This window comes from Somniosus microcephalus, chromosome 7 (genome assembly GCF_052327205.1).
Source record: "Somniosus microcephalus isolate GS21.2 chromosome 7, FLI_Smic_1.0, whole genome shotgun sequence".
Taxonomy (NCBI): domain Eukaryota; kingdom Metazoa; phylum Chordata; class Chondrichthyes; order Squaliformes; family Somniosidae; genus Somniosus; species Somniosus microcephalus.
In genome coordinates, this window is record NC_140993.1 from 44,710,992 (window position 1) to 44,725,182 (window position 14,191).

Sequence of the window (14,191 nt, forward strand, 5' to 3'; positions counted from 1 at the left end):
TGAGCCGAAGCCCATCTCGGTTGGAAGAGCAAGGCTCAGCTCCTCTTGATGTTGTGTTATGGGGAGGGCAGGAGAGAGAGAGAGAGCTATCCAAAACAGCTCTTTGATATACCCCTCCAATACACAGACCACTGTCTGCGGTTTTAATGGACACATGGCCTCAAGGAAATGGTTTCCAGGCCTCCTCCCAGGTTTGGATGGTTTAGATCTCGTTTCGCTCTCCCAGCCAATTTAACTTAACGAACCGATCTTCTTCAGAAACAATGAGTCGCCAGCCTTGTTATTCATGACTTGGGAGTGGGCCTCTCGGGCCATTTTTCCCAAGGACAGTCCGTTACGATATGAATGCAACCTGGTTACATCAGCCACCTTCAGCTTGAGTGTTTTTCCACAGCTTCCTCCCCAAATAACCTGTTCAGTTTTTAATAAGGGTATATGTTCATAATCTAAAAATCCATGGAGTCTGCGCCGACTGCTACAGTGGTGGTTAGTCAGATGGGGATCTGAGTAGGTGCATAGAAAGAGAGCGATGGGTGCACCTGCAAGGTAGGTTGGTGTGAGGAGTGATGTGCAGGAGTAGGCTTGGGAAGGCAGAGTGATGGGGTGGGGGTGACAGGTACATCAGCATGTAAGTGAGTGTGGCATTGCACTCACCTTTCCTGATCTCATGAGATCATTGAATCTCTTGTGGCACTGGATACACATTCTCCTCACCACATCCCTGCTGCTGACCTCCTCTGCAATTTCTATCCATGCCCCCTTTGTCTCGTTTGCTGGTCTTTTTCTGTCATCCACAGGGAAGAGGACCTCCCTGCGTCCTCTTACTCCCTGGACGAATTGAGGATTGGTTAATGGACAGAAAATAGAGAGTAGGAATAAACTGGACTTTTTGAGGTTGGCAGGCTGTAACTTACAGGGTACCATAAGGGTCAGTGCTAGGACCTCAGCTATTTGCAATCTATATTCATGACTTAGATGAAAGGACTGAGTGTAACGTATCCAAGTTTGCTGATGATACAAGGCTAGGTGGGAAAGGAAGCTGTGAAGAGGATGCAATGAGGGAGTGCAGCGGAGGTTCACTAGACTAGTTCCTGGAATGAGAGGATTGCCCTATGAGGAGCACTTCCAGGAAGGTATCTGGGAATCTTGGGGCTGCCCTCTGTCTCCATGACTCACAGTTTGGGTGGAGGTAAGGAATAATAAGGTGAAAAAAACACTAGTGGGCGTAGTCTATAGGGCTCCGAACAGTGGCAACTCTGTTGGACGGAGTATCAATCAGGAAATAGTTGAGGCTTGTAATAAGGGAACATCAATAATTATGGGGGATTTTAACTATCATATTAATCGGACAAATCAAATTGAGCAGGGCAGCCTTGAGGAAGAGTTCATTGAGTGTATTAGGGATGGGTTTCTTGAGCAGTATGTAACTGAACCGACCAGGGGGCAAGCAACCTTAGATCTGGTCCTGTGTAACGAGACAGGATTAATTAAAAATGTCCTAGTAAAGGATCCCCTTGGAATGAGTGACCATAACATGGTTGAATTCCATATTCAATTAGAGGGTGAGAAGGTTGGATCTCAAACAAGCATGCTAAGCTTGAATAAAGGAGACTATGAAGGTATGAGAGCGGAATTGAGTAGAGTGGATTGGGAAAATAGATTAAAGGGTAAGATGATACATGATCAGTGGTGTACATTTAAGGAGTTATTTTACAACTTCCAAAAAATATATATTCCACTGAGAAGAAAAGGGTGTAAAAGAAAAGACAGCCATCCGTGGCTAAGTAAAGAAATTAAGGATAGTATTTGACTAAAAACAAGGGCATATAAGGTAGCCAAATCTAGTGGGAGGATAGAGGATTGGGAAAACTTTAAAAGACAGCAAAAAATAACAAAAAGACTGATTAAGAAAGGGAAGATAGATTATGAAAGTAAATTAGCAAAAAATATAAAAACAGATAGTAAGAGTTTTTATAGTTATATAAAAAGAAAAAGGGTGGCTAAAGTAAATGTAGGTCCCTTAGAGGATGAGACCGGGAAATTAATGGTGGGAAATATGGAGATGGCAAAAACACTGAATGAATATTTTACATCAGTCTTTACAGTAGAAGACACTAAGAATATGCCAACACTGGACAAACAGGGAGCTAAAGGGGGGGAGGAGCTAAACACGATCAAAATCACTAAGGAAGTGGAACTCGGTAAAATAATGGGACTCAAGGCGAATAAATCACCTGGACCTGATGGCTTACATCCTAGGGTCTTGAGGGAAGTGGCGGTAGGGATTGTGGATGCATTGGTAATAATTTTCCAAAACTCCCTGGACTCGGCAAAGGTCCCGGCAGACTGGAAAACTACAAATGTAACACCCTTATTTAAAAAGGGCAGTAGACAGAAGGCTGGAAACTATAGACCGGTTAGCCTAACATCTGTGGTTGGTAAAATTTTGGAGTCCATTATTAAGGAGACAGTAACAGGACATTTGGATAATCATAATTTAATAGGACCAAGTCAGCATGGTTTTATGAAGGGGAAGTCATGTTTGACAAATTTGCTGGAGTTCTTTGAGGAAGTAACGTATAGGGTGGATAAAAGGGAACCAGTGGACGTAGTGTATTTAGACTTCCAAAAGGCATTTGACAAGGTGCCACACAAAAGATTATTGCTTAAGATAAAAAATCACGGGATTGGGGGTAATATTTTGGCATGGATAGAGGATTGGCTATCTAACAGAAGGCAGAGAGTTGGGATAAATGGTTCATTCTCAGACTGGCAATCAGTAACTAGTGGTGTTCCGCAGGGGTCAGTGCTGGGTCCCCAACTCTTTACAATCTATATTAACGATTTGGAGGAGGGGACCGAGTGTAACATATCAAAGTTTGCAGATGATACTAAGATGGGAGGGAACGTAGTGAGTGAGGAGGACATAAAAAACCTGCAAGGGGACATAGACAGGCTAAGTAAGTGGGCAGAGATTTGGCAGATGGAATACAATACTGGAAAGTGTGAGGTTATGCACTTTGGCAGGAAAAATCGTAGAGCAAGTTATTATCTTAATGGCAAGAAACTGGAAAGTACTGAAGCACAAAGGGATCTGGGGGTCCTGGTGCACGAAACTCAAAAGGTTAGTATACAGGTGCAGCAAGTGATTAAGAAGGCCAATGGAATGTTGGCTTTCATTGCTAGGGGGTTAGAATATAAAAATAGGGAGGTATTGCTTCAGTTGTACAAGGTATTGGTGAGGCCGCACCTGGAATACTGCGTACAGTTTTGGTGTCCATACTTAAGAAAGGACATACTTGCTCTCGAGTCAGTACAAAGAAGGTTCACTCGGTTAATCCCGGGGATGAGGGGATGGACATATGAGGAGAGGTTGAGTAGATTGGGACTCTACTCATTGGAGTTCAGAAGAATGAGAGACGATCTTATTGAAACATATAAGATTGTGAAGGGGTTGGATCGAGTGGAAGCGGGGAAGATGTTCCCGATGATGGGTGAAACAGAACTAGGGGGCATAGTCTTAGACTAAGGGGCTGCTCTTTCAAAACTGAGATGAGGAGGAACTACTTCACTCAGAGGGTGGTAGGTCCATGGAATATGCTGCCCCAAAAAGCTGTAAAAGCTACATCATTACATAAATTTAAAACAGAAATAGACAGTTTCCTAGAAGTAAAGGGAATTAAAGGTTACGGGGAGCGGGCAGGAATTTGGACATGAGTCTAGGTTCGGATCGGTCATGGCCCTGTGGGTAGCGGAGCGGGCCCAGGGGCCATGTAGCCTGATCCTGCTCCTATTTCGTGTGTCTAATTCTGTTAGATTCAGGAGATGGTTCTGTGATAGTGGATTGGCGGTTAGTATCAGATCAGCCATGATCTTATTGAATGGTGGAGCAGGCTCGAGGGGCCGATTGGCCTACTCCTGCTCCTATTTCTTATGTTCTTATGTTCTTATGTTCTTACAATTTAGAGCTCTGGAAATCACCTTCAACACTCCTTCAGCAACCTTCAAATAAGATGGGTGCAAGGCTTTTTTAAATATCCGAGCTGTAAATGAGTCATTGGCGACATCATCAGACCCGCTCCATTTAATTGGGCCGGGAAATGCTTATGACGCTTTTAATTGATGCCATTGAGTTAAACGTGCAGTGCAGAATGCACTGTTCAAATCTTCGGGATGTCGGCCCGCTACGCAGCCTGCACGCACCCGACCCGACTCCAACGTAAAGATTCCGGCCAATGTTCTAATAGCAGCCTACCTCATGCTTTGTACAGTTTTAGCATTACTTCTTTTCTTTGTTATCTATGTCCCTGTAGGAATGGAGGTTCCTATCAAAAAGACTGAGTTCGACTCAGGCAATTAAAACAATGAACTTTAATGAAACGAAACAAGTTTAAACTGGAAACTGCTGGAACACATCAATTACAGGTCTACTCTCCTTGAGGGCGCCATGAGGACTGATCCTCTGGTCAGAAGACTGACGTCATGACGTCATCATGTTCTTCCTGCCATTGGGGCATCATGTGACTAACGGCATGACGTCATCACGTTGAAACCACGCTGTAAAGGTAACTAGACATTGTACAGTCAAACAGTGTAATTAAAGGTACAGGCACAGACAGTAACTACATTGCTGTTAAAGGAATTATGTACAACCGCTCTGAGTCCTTTGGTGGCTCCGCCACATGCACCCCCCCCAGAATTGTCTTTAACAGAAAAAATGAGGCGAGGAGGAGGCCTGACAAGCCTGTCCGATCGACTTCGATACCTTGGTAGAGGAAGTTGATGACCGGTGGTCGAGTTGGCAGTCAGTTGTGGTTGATCTGGTGCGGCGGCTGCGGGCGGTCGGCCACGTGTGGGTAGTTGAACGACTACGACAGGGTGGTCCAGGTCCAGGTGAGCCGGCTTCAAGCGGTCCACCGAGATGTGATCCGGCTTCCCTCCGACGTCGACCGAAAAGGATTTGTCTCCTGGTTCGATGACGCGGAAAGGACCAGTGTAAGGGGGCTTGAGCGGATCCCGGTGAGCGTCGTGGCGGATGAATACATACTCCGCATTCTTCAGTCCCGGTGGCACGTAGGAGTTCTGCAAACCATGATTGGACGTAGGTATCGGAGCGAAGCATCTGGCCGCTTCCTGGTGGCGAACGAGTTGCTGGGAGGCGGACCATGGCTCCGTGGGAGAAGGGAGGAAATCCCCTGGTACACGGAGCGGCTAGCCATAGACGAGTTCAGCTGAAGACGATTGTAGGTCGTCTTTGGGCGCCATACGAAGACCCAAAAGAACCCATGGAAGTCTGTCCACCCATCCTGCACCTTGAAGACTGGCCTGAAGAGAGGCTTTAAGCGACCTGTGGAATCGCTTGCAAAGGCCGTTTGCCTGTGGATGATAGGCGGTGGTGCGATGAAGTTTGGTGCCGAGCCCCTGAGCCACAGCGTTCCAAAGCTCCGAGGAAAATTGCGGCCCGCGGTCAGAAGAGATGTCTGCCGGTACCCCGAAACAGGCAACCCAACAGGAGATGAAAGCTCTAGCGACATCTGCCGAAGTGGTGGAAACCAAAGGAATTGCCTCTGGCCACCTAGTGGTGCGTTCCACTATGGTGAGGAGTTGAGTATAACCCTGAGAAGACGGAAGCGGCCCCACGAGGTCCACATGCACATGGTGGAAACGACGCTCCAGAACAGTGAACGCAGCTACTGGAGCCTTGACATGATGCTGGACTTTGGCCTTCTGGCATACGACGCAGTTATTAGCCCAGTCACGGATATCGAGATGCATACCTTTCCAGACGAACTTAGCCGACATAAGCCGTTGCGAAGCCTTCATCCCAGGGTGCGACAACCCGTGTATGGCATCAAAAACCTTCCGGCGCCATGCGACTGGCACGATAGGTCAAGGAAATTCCATGGAGACGTCGTAAAGGAGCGTGGCGCCTGCGGCCTGGAAGATGACATCGGTCGCTTGGAAGCTAGAGGGAACGGTTCTATATGATTGGACCTCCGAGTCCGAGGCCTGATCTGCAGCCATGAGGGCGTAGTCGATCCCCAGGTGCACCGCGTAGACCGTCGCACGGGAGAGGCAATCTGCCACCGGGTTGTCCTTACCAGACACATGTTGAATGTCCGTGGTAAATTCGGAAATGAATGTCAAGTGACGTTGTTGACGAGCGGACCACGGTTCGGCGGTCTTGGCCATGGCGAACGTAAGGGGTTTGTAGTCGACAAAAGCCGTGAAGGGATGCCCCTCCAATAAAAACTGAAAATGGCAAATGGCAAGGAAAAGGGCCAGTAGCTCCCGATCGAAGGTGCTGTACTTTTTTTCATTCTTCCGTAGTTGACGGCTGAAAAACGCCAGCAGTTGCCATGTGCCATTGACCCACTGTTCTTGCACTGCACCGATGGCGTAGTCCGACGCGTCGGTGGTAAGGGCGATGGTAGCACCTGGAAGTGGGTGCGCCAGCATGGTTGCGTTGGCCAAAGCGTTCTTGGTGTCGCCGAATGCCTGGACCATCTCGGCTGTCCAGCTGATTGGATCTTTACCGGACTTGCTCTTGAGGGCCCCGAACAAAGGTTGCATGAGTTGAGCCGCCTTGGGGACAAAACGGTGGTGGAAGTTGACCATCCCCAGGAACTCCTGCAAGGCCTTGACTGTCGATGGCCGCGGGAAAGAGGTAACCGCTTCAACCTTCATCAACAAAGGGACGGCGCCGTCCGATGTTATGCGATGTCCCAGGAAATCGATCTGCTGCAGGCCGGACTGGCATTTGGCTGGGTTGATGATTAAACTGTGTTGGCTGAGGCGCATAAAGAGGGAATGCAAATGGGAGATGTGCTCCTCCATGCTGGCACTGGCGATGAGTATGTCGTCAAGGTAGACGAAGATGAAACGCAGGTCTCGAAGAACGGAGTCCATTAAACGCTGGAACGCCTGTGCTGCGTTCTTTAAGCCAAACGGCATCTGCAGGAACTCAAAGAGGCCAAAAGGGGTGATGACTGCAGTTTTCGGGACGTCTTGTGGGTGCACTGGAACCTGGTGATATCCACGGACGAGGTCGACTTTAGAGAAGATAGAATTTCCCGCCAAATGGGCTGAGAAATCCTGGATCTGCGGGATCGGGTACCGATCCAGAGTGGTGGCGTCGTTGAGGCGTCGGTAGTCACCACATGGCCGCCAGCCGCCGCCTGGTTTCGGCACAATGTGGAAAGGCGAGGACCAGGGACTCTTGGATCGCCGAATGATCCCGAGCCGCTGCATCGTGTCGAACTCCGCCTTCGCAGCTGCGAGCTTGCCGGGTTCGAGCCTTCTAGCCCGCCCATAAACCGGGGAGCCAGTAGTGGTGATGTGATGTTCAACACCATGCTTCGTCACCGAAGAGAAGAAGGTGGGCCTTGTCAGCTCCGGAAACTCCCTGAGGAGCCGCGTGAAGTCATCCGGCGGAGGGAAAGCACAGGCAATGGAGCGCGACACGGAGGTACCGTTGATCAGCCGGCGGTGCTGGACATCGACAAGTAGGCTGTTGGCACACAGAAAATCCGCCCCTAGGATAGCCTGTGAGACTGTGGCCGTGACGAATTCCCAAAAGAAGCACTGGCCGCCGAAACAGACTTCGACCCGCCGCTTTCAGAACGTTCGAATTGCTGCGCCATTAGCCGCTACGAGGGAAAAACCGAGGTTCCCAGTCTGCATGTCGAGCTTCGACGCAGGTAGAATGCTACACTGCGCCCTGGTGTCACAACGAAAACGGCGGCCCGAGGGGGGATCGGTGATATAGAAGAGTTTCCCCATAGAACCAACGGCCATCGCCACCGCGGAACACCCGTTAGACTTGGTCATCCGTCACCAGGGACGCCGCCTGCGCTTTCTTGGGTTTTTTGGGGGGCGAAAAACTGCAGGGGGAACGGCAGCATCGTGCTTTCACGCCAAAACGGGTGTGGTAGGAGCACCAGCCCGCTGTAGGAGAACCTGGAACCGCGTCTGTGGGGGATGGGTGCCTCGTGGCCGCGCAGCACTGCTGGGTAACCGTGAAAATCTTATCGGCTTCGGCCACAAGCTCAGTGCAGTCTGTAATGTCGGATCTGGCTAGGGCAGCCTGAACCTGTTCAGGCATTTGATAGAGGAAAAGCTCCCGGAAGAGGAAACATTCCGGTTCGGCACCCAAGAGCGTGAGCATTTGCCTCATGAGCTCGGACGGTTTGGAGTCCCCAAGGCCGGGCAGCGTGATGAGCCGGCGAGCGCGCTCCAACTTTGGGAGCCCGAAAACCTGAAGCAACCACGCCTTAATTGCATCATACTTGCTGTCAGTAGGAGGACTACCGGGGAGGCTGATGATCTGTGATGCAGTTGCGCTGTCGAGGGCGGAGACCACGTAATAATAACAGGTCTGATCCGCGACGATGTTCCTAATGGCGAACTGGTCTTCAGTCTGGATAAACCAGGCGTCTGGTTGTTGCTCCCAGAACTGTGGCAGTTTCAGTGTGATGGCGTTCGTGTCCATGTCGAATCTTCCACGAAAATCGTTCATAGAAGTCGGGGTCACCAATGTAAGAACGGAGGTTCCTATCAAAAAGACTGAATTCGACTCAGGCAATTAAAACAATGAACTTTAATGAAACGAAACAAGTTTAAACTGGAAACTGCTAGAACACATCAATTACAGGTCTACTCTCCTTGAGGGCTCCACGAGGACTGATCCTCTGGTCAGAAGACTGACGTCATGACATCATCACGTTCTTCCCGCCATTGGGGCATCACGTGACTAACGGCATGACGTCAGCACGTTGAAACCGCGCTGTAAAGGTGTGGTGATTATTCTTTATGTTTAGTAAGAAGTATTGTGATTGGTTGTTTGTTTCCTGCCTTGGGATATATGCTGTAATCTCATTGGTAGTTGATGTCATGTGATTTGTGGTGGCCATCTTAAATTCAGTTCTTTCCAGCCTTTAGTTGGGACTGGGTGTTGACGATGTGCTACTGGATTTTTAAGTTAATAAAGCCTAGATTAGAAAGGCAAATCTATTCTTTATTTCAATTTATTAACTTTATGTCAGAATGGAGCGATATCTTCAACCAGAACGATTCAATGCTGACCCTAATTCTGCAGGAGTGGATGATAAATGGAAACATTGGTATTGTACATTTAAAAACTTTTTGGGCGTGTTGGATCAAGAGTCTCTTAATAAGCTGAATATGCTGATCAACTACATTGCTCCGGATGTGTATAAGTATATTTTGGACTGTAAAACTTACGAAGTGGCTATTTCTACATTGGAAAAGATTTTTGTTAAACCAAAGAATGAGGTATTTGCACGTCACCTTCTATCTGCCCGTAGGCAGCAGGTGGGAGATTCTTTGGATACTTATTTGCAAGCACTTCGGTGCCTTAGTGTTAACTGTAATTATAAGGCCGTGATGGCTGAAGAATATAAGGAAGAATCGGTACGGGATGCTTTTATTAATGGATTACTGTCTAGATCAATTCGTCAGCGGTTGTTAGAAAATAAGACTTTGGATCTTAAGAGTGCTTTTGAGCAAGCTTCTACATTGGATGTGGCTCAGAGAAGTTCGGATTCTTATGCTCTTTATAATCGGCCTGTGACTGTGGTTTCGGCAGTTCCGGATGAAAAGGAATTATGTGGACTTAATAGGAGTGGTTTACTAGACTCTGAAACAGTTTCTACTTCAGCGGCTGTTGCCTCTAGGATTCAGAAGTGTTATTTTTGTGGGAACGTCCGGCACCCTCGTCTGAAGTGTCCTGCTTGGGAGGCTGTGTGTAGTAAATGCGACAAGAGAGGTCATTACGCACGTGTGTGTAAATCATCAGGTTCAATTACCTCCTCTGTGACTATTCAGCCTTTAGATAGGGCGTTTATTGCATCAATTTCTGCTGCATTTGCTCATGGCCTAAACAAAGCTATAGTTACGGCCCAAGCTAATGGGTTGGAAGTGAAGGCCCTTATAGATACGGGCAGTACCGAGAGTTTTATAAGTCTTCAGTTTGCAAAGGAGAAGCATTTGAAAATTTCGCCTGTTTCCTATCAGGTGTGTATGGCTCAGACGACTCTCACTTCACAAGTAGCTGGTTGTTGCCTTGTGAAATTGATTCTTCTAGGTAATACGTATACTGATATACGTCTATCTGTTTTGCCTAATCTCTGTGCGGATATTTTGATTGGTCATGATGTGCTTCAGTTACACGAGAGTCTCAGTCTTTCATTTGGAGGGACTAAGCCACCTTTATCTATTTGTGGATTAACCTCTTTATCCATTTCTCCATTATCACTTTTTTCCAATTTGATGCCGGATTGTAAGCCAATTGCTACCAAGTCAAGAAGGTATAGCAGTCAGGATAGAGAATTTATTAATTCTGAAGTTCAACGTCTCTTATTGGAAGGAATCATTGAACCTAGTTGTTCGCCTTGGCGGGCACAGGTAGTTGTCACGACTAACGAGAGACATAAGAAACGAATGGTGATAGACTATTCCCAAACTATTAATAGGTATACTCAATTAGATGCGTACCCTTTGCCTAAGATTGATGAGCTTATCAATAAAGTATCTCAGTATAAGGTTTTTAGCACTATTGACCTAAAGAGTGCTTATCATCAGATTCCTATTGTTAAGAAGGATCAACCATATACGGCCTTTGAGGCTGGTGGAAAGCTGTATCAGTTTTGCCGAATACCATTTGGTGTTACTAATGGTGTTGCTTGTTTTCAACGGGCAATGGATGCTTTTATAAGTGATAACTCTCTCTCTGACACCTTTTCATATTTAGATGACATCACAGTGTGTGGCAAATCAAGGGTGGAGCATGATTCTAATTTAGAAAGATTCCTTCAAGCTGCGGAAAAAGTTGGTTTAACTTTCAATAAAGAGAAGTGTACCTTTTCGACCACTGAGGTAAATCTACTGGGGTACATTATCTCGGGAAACAAGATTAAACCAGACCCAGAACGTCTGCGACCATTGATTGATTTACCTTGTCCTACTAATTCTAAGGCTTTGCAACGAGTTGTTGGACTGTTTTCTTACTATTCTAATTGGATTGCAAATTTTTCACAGACGATCCGGCCTCTTATTCGGGTTACGACATATCCTCTATCATGGGAGGCCAGGACGTGTTTTGATAATTTTAAAAAGGATATCCTTGGAGCAGTTGTGCATTCTATTGATGAGCAGGTTCCTTTTGTGATTGAGACGGACGCTTCTGATTTTGCAATTGGGGCTACTCTGAACCAAAATGGAAGACCTGTGGCCTTTTTCTCACGTACCTTGAACAATAGTGAAAAAAGGCATTCTTCAATAGAGAAAGAGGCGTATGCAATAGTAGAAGCACTGCGTAAATGGAGACATTATTTATTGGGGCAACATTTTACGTTGGTAACTGATCAAAAGTCTGTGTCCTTTATGTTTGATGTCAAACATTTTGGAAAGATTAAGAATGATAAAATAAAGAGGTGGAGGATTGAGTTGGCATGTTACCATTTTGATATAGTTTATCGTCCGGGGAAGGATAATGTTGCTGCTGATGCGCTGTCGAGGGCTTATTGTTCTGTGATTCACGGAGATACGCTTATTAATCTTCACAATGCCTTATGCCATCCTGGGGTTACGAGGATGATACACTTCGTACGCAGTAAGAATTTGCCCTTTTCAGTTGAAGACATCAAGCGGATGACTTTAGCATGTTCTATCTGTGCTCAGTGTAAACCGAATTTCTTTAAGCCTCAACGAGCTCATCTTATAAAGGCTACTTCTCCTTTTGAACGTTTGAGCGTCGATTTCAAGGGGCCTCTTCCTTCAACTACTCAAAACCGATATATATTTACTGTTGTGGATGAGTTTTCAAGGTTCCCTTTTGCTTTTCCTTGTGCAGATGTATCAGCTGCTACAGTTATCAAATGTCTGACTCAACTTTTTGTCATCTTTGGGATGCCTGCGTATATCCATTCGGATCAGGGAAGTTCTTTTATGTCTTCCCAGTTGAAGGAATACCTTCAGAGTCGGGGAATTTCTACTAGCAGAACTACCCCGTATAATCCCCAGGGTAATGGACAGTGCGAACGATACAATGGGGTGATCTGGAAGGCAGTTATGTTGGCTTTGACATCCCGGAACCTTAAGAATACACAGTGGGAAATGGTACTGCCTGATGCCCTGCATTCCATTAGATCATTGCTTTCAACGGCTACTAATGTGACCCCCCCATGAAAGGCTCTTTAACTATCCGCGGAGATCTACTACGGGATATTCGGTACCTTCATGGCTTACTATGCAGGGACCTGTGCTGCTTCGACGCCATGTTAGATTGTCAAAATATGATCCTTTAGTGGAGGAGGTGGAGCTGTTGGAGGCAAATTCCCAATATGCTCATATTCAATTCCAAGATGGGAAAGAAAGTACCGTTTCAATTAAAGACTTGGCTCCTTGTGGTGGCCAGCCCTCTTCTGAGGATATTAACAATAGTCATGATTCAGATAATGTGGATGCTGTTACAGATACTACGAATATTTCCAATCCGACTGCAGATAATTATACTTCTATTAGTCAGCCCTCGATGGATGTTCATGACCGTCCCAGTTTACCTCCTGATGGGATTTCTAATCCGGAAACCGTTGAAAATCGGGATATGGATAGCCTTCCTGCAGAAGGTACTTCTTTGTCTCCTGGTGTGGGAGGGCAAGGAATTTCACCAAGGTTAAGAAGGTCGACACGAACAAGATATCCAGTCGACCAATTGAAAATGGACTTTTAAATTGATAGTAATGTTTTAAAATTGTTGAAATATTATATTATATTGTTTTAGTTGAGAGATACTTAATACTTATGTGCAATGTTACTATTTGTTGTTGCTCACTTAGTATTGTGTCATGTTGAATAGTTTTATTTTGTCTGTGCATAGTTTTAGTTGTAAATAATTAATTATAAATTGTAAAGGTTATTTAGGTTGGAGTATATTTTAAAAGGAGGGGTGAATGTGGTGATTATTCTTTATGTTTAGTAAGAAGTATTGTGATTGGTTGTTTGTTTCCTGCCTTGGGATATATGCTGTAATCTCATTGGTAGTTGATGTCATGTGATTTGTGGTGGCCATCTTAAATTCAGTTCTTTCCAGCCTTTAGTTGGGACTGGGTGTTGAAGATGTGCTACCGGATTTTTAAGTTAATAAAGCCTAGATTAGAAAGGCAAATCTATTCTTTATTTCAAAAGGTAACTAGACATTGTACAGTCAAACAGTGTAATTAAAGGTACAGGCACAGACAGTAACTACATTGCTGTTAAAGGAATTATGTACAACCGCTCTGAGTCCTTTGGTGGCTCCGCCACATCCCCATTTATAAAGTATGTCAGATGCTTTGTCCTATCTTCAAAACTCCTGAATTTATCCTTGCACCTCCATTGTTCAATTCCCTCCAGTTGCCTCAGCAGATAGAAAATAAAAATCTTTTGGACATGAAAGCCCCGACTTTAACCTCCCTGTGCCCAATGAGACTGGGGGATGTGGGGGATTAAAATAAGGGCAGAGTACTTACCTCCACATTTGCACCGCACTCTCACATGCCGCCAATTTAACTATCGTGAAGCCCAACTCTTCATAAATATCCAATAGTCAGGGTCCTGTGATGCAAACAGGATCCTGGAAACAATTTGAACGTGCGGTCGCACGACTGTTGGTGAGTGCTGGATCCGGCAGAAAATGCTGGCAGCAAAGGGATCCAGGGCCAGAAGAGGCATAGCAAGTTTCCAAATTTTCTTTGAATAGTTTCCGTGTGGTGTAGAAGAAGGAGGAGTGCTCCTCCAGGACCTGCCCTGGGCTTCTCCCCATCTTCACCCCTCGACTGAAATCATAATCCAAGCACCCCCATGCCAACACCAGCCCCAATCATCACCTTTCCCTTCCCAGAGACTTACCTTAGTGCCAGGGATTGTGTCCTTTGAACCGAAACAGGTATTGATTCCACTCGGTTCCGGTGGGAGTCTTGATTCCAGGTTGCAGGTTGGACCCAGTGCTTAAAATGGGTTGGGCCTCATGTCGGCGAGGTCGTGAGGCCTTGTTGCTCACCCTGGCTCTTCCCCCAGCCCACCACGCCGCGCTCGCTCCCTGAGTTAAAATCAGGGCTGAGGAGCCCACACCCACAGCATTAGCCTGGTAACAATTAACATCTTTTCTCTTTGCAGAAGATGAAAGATCTCT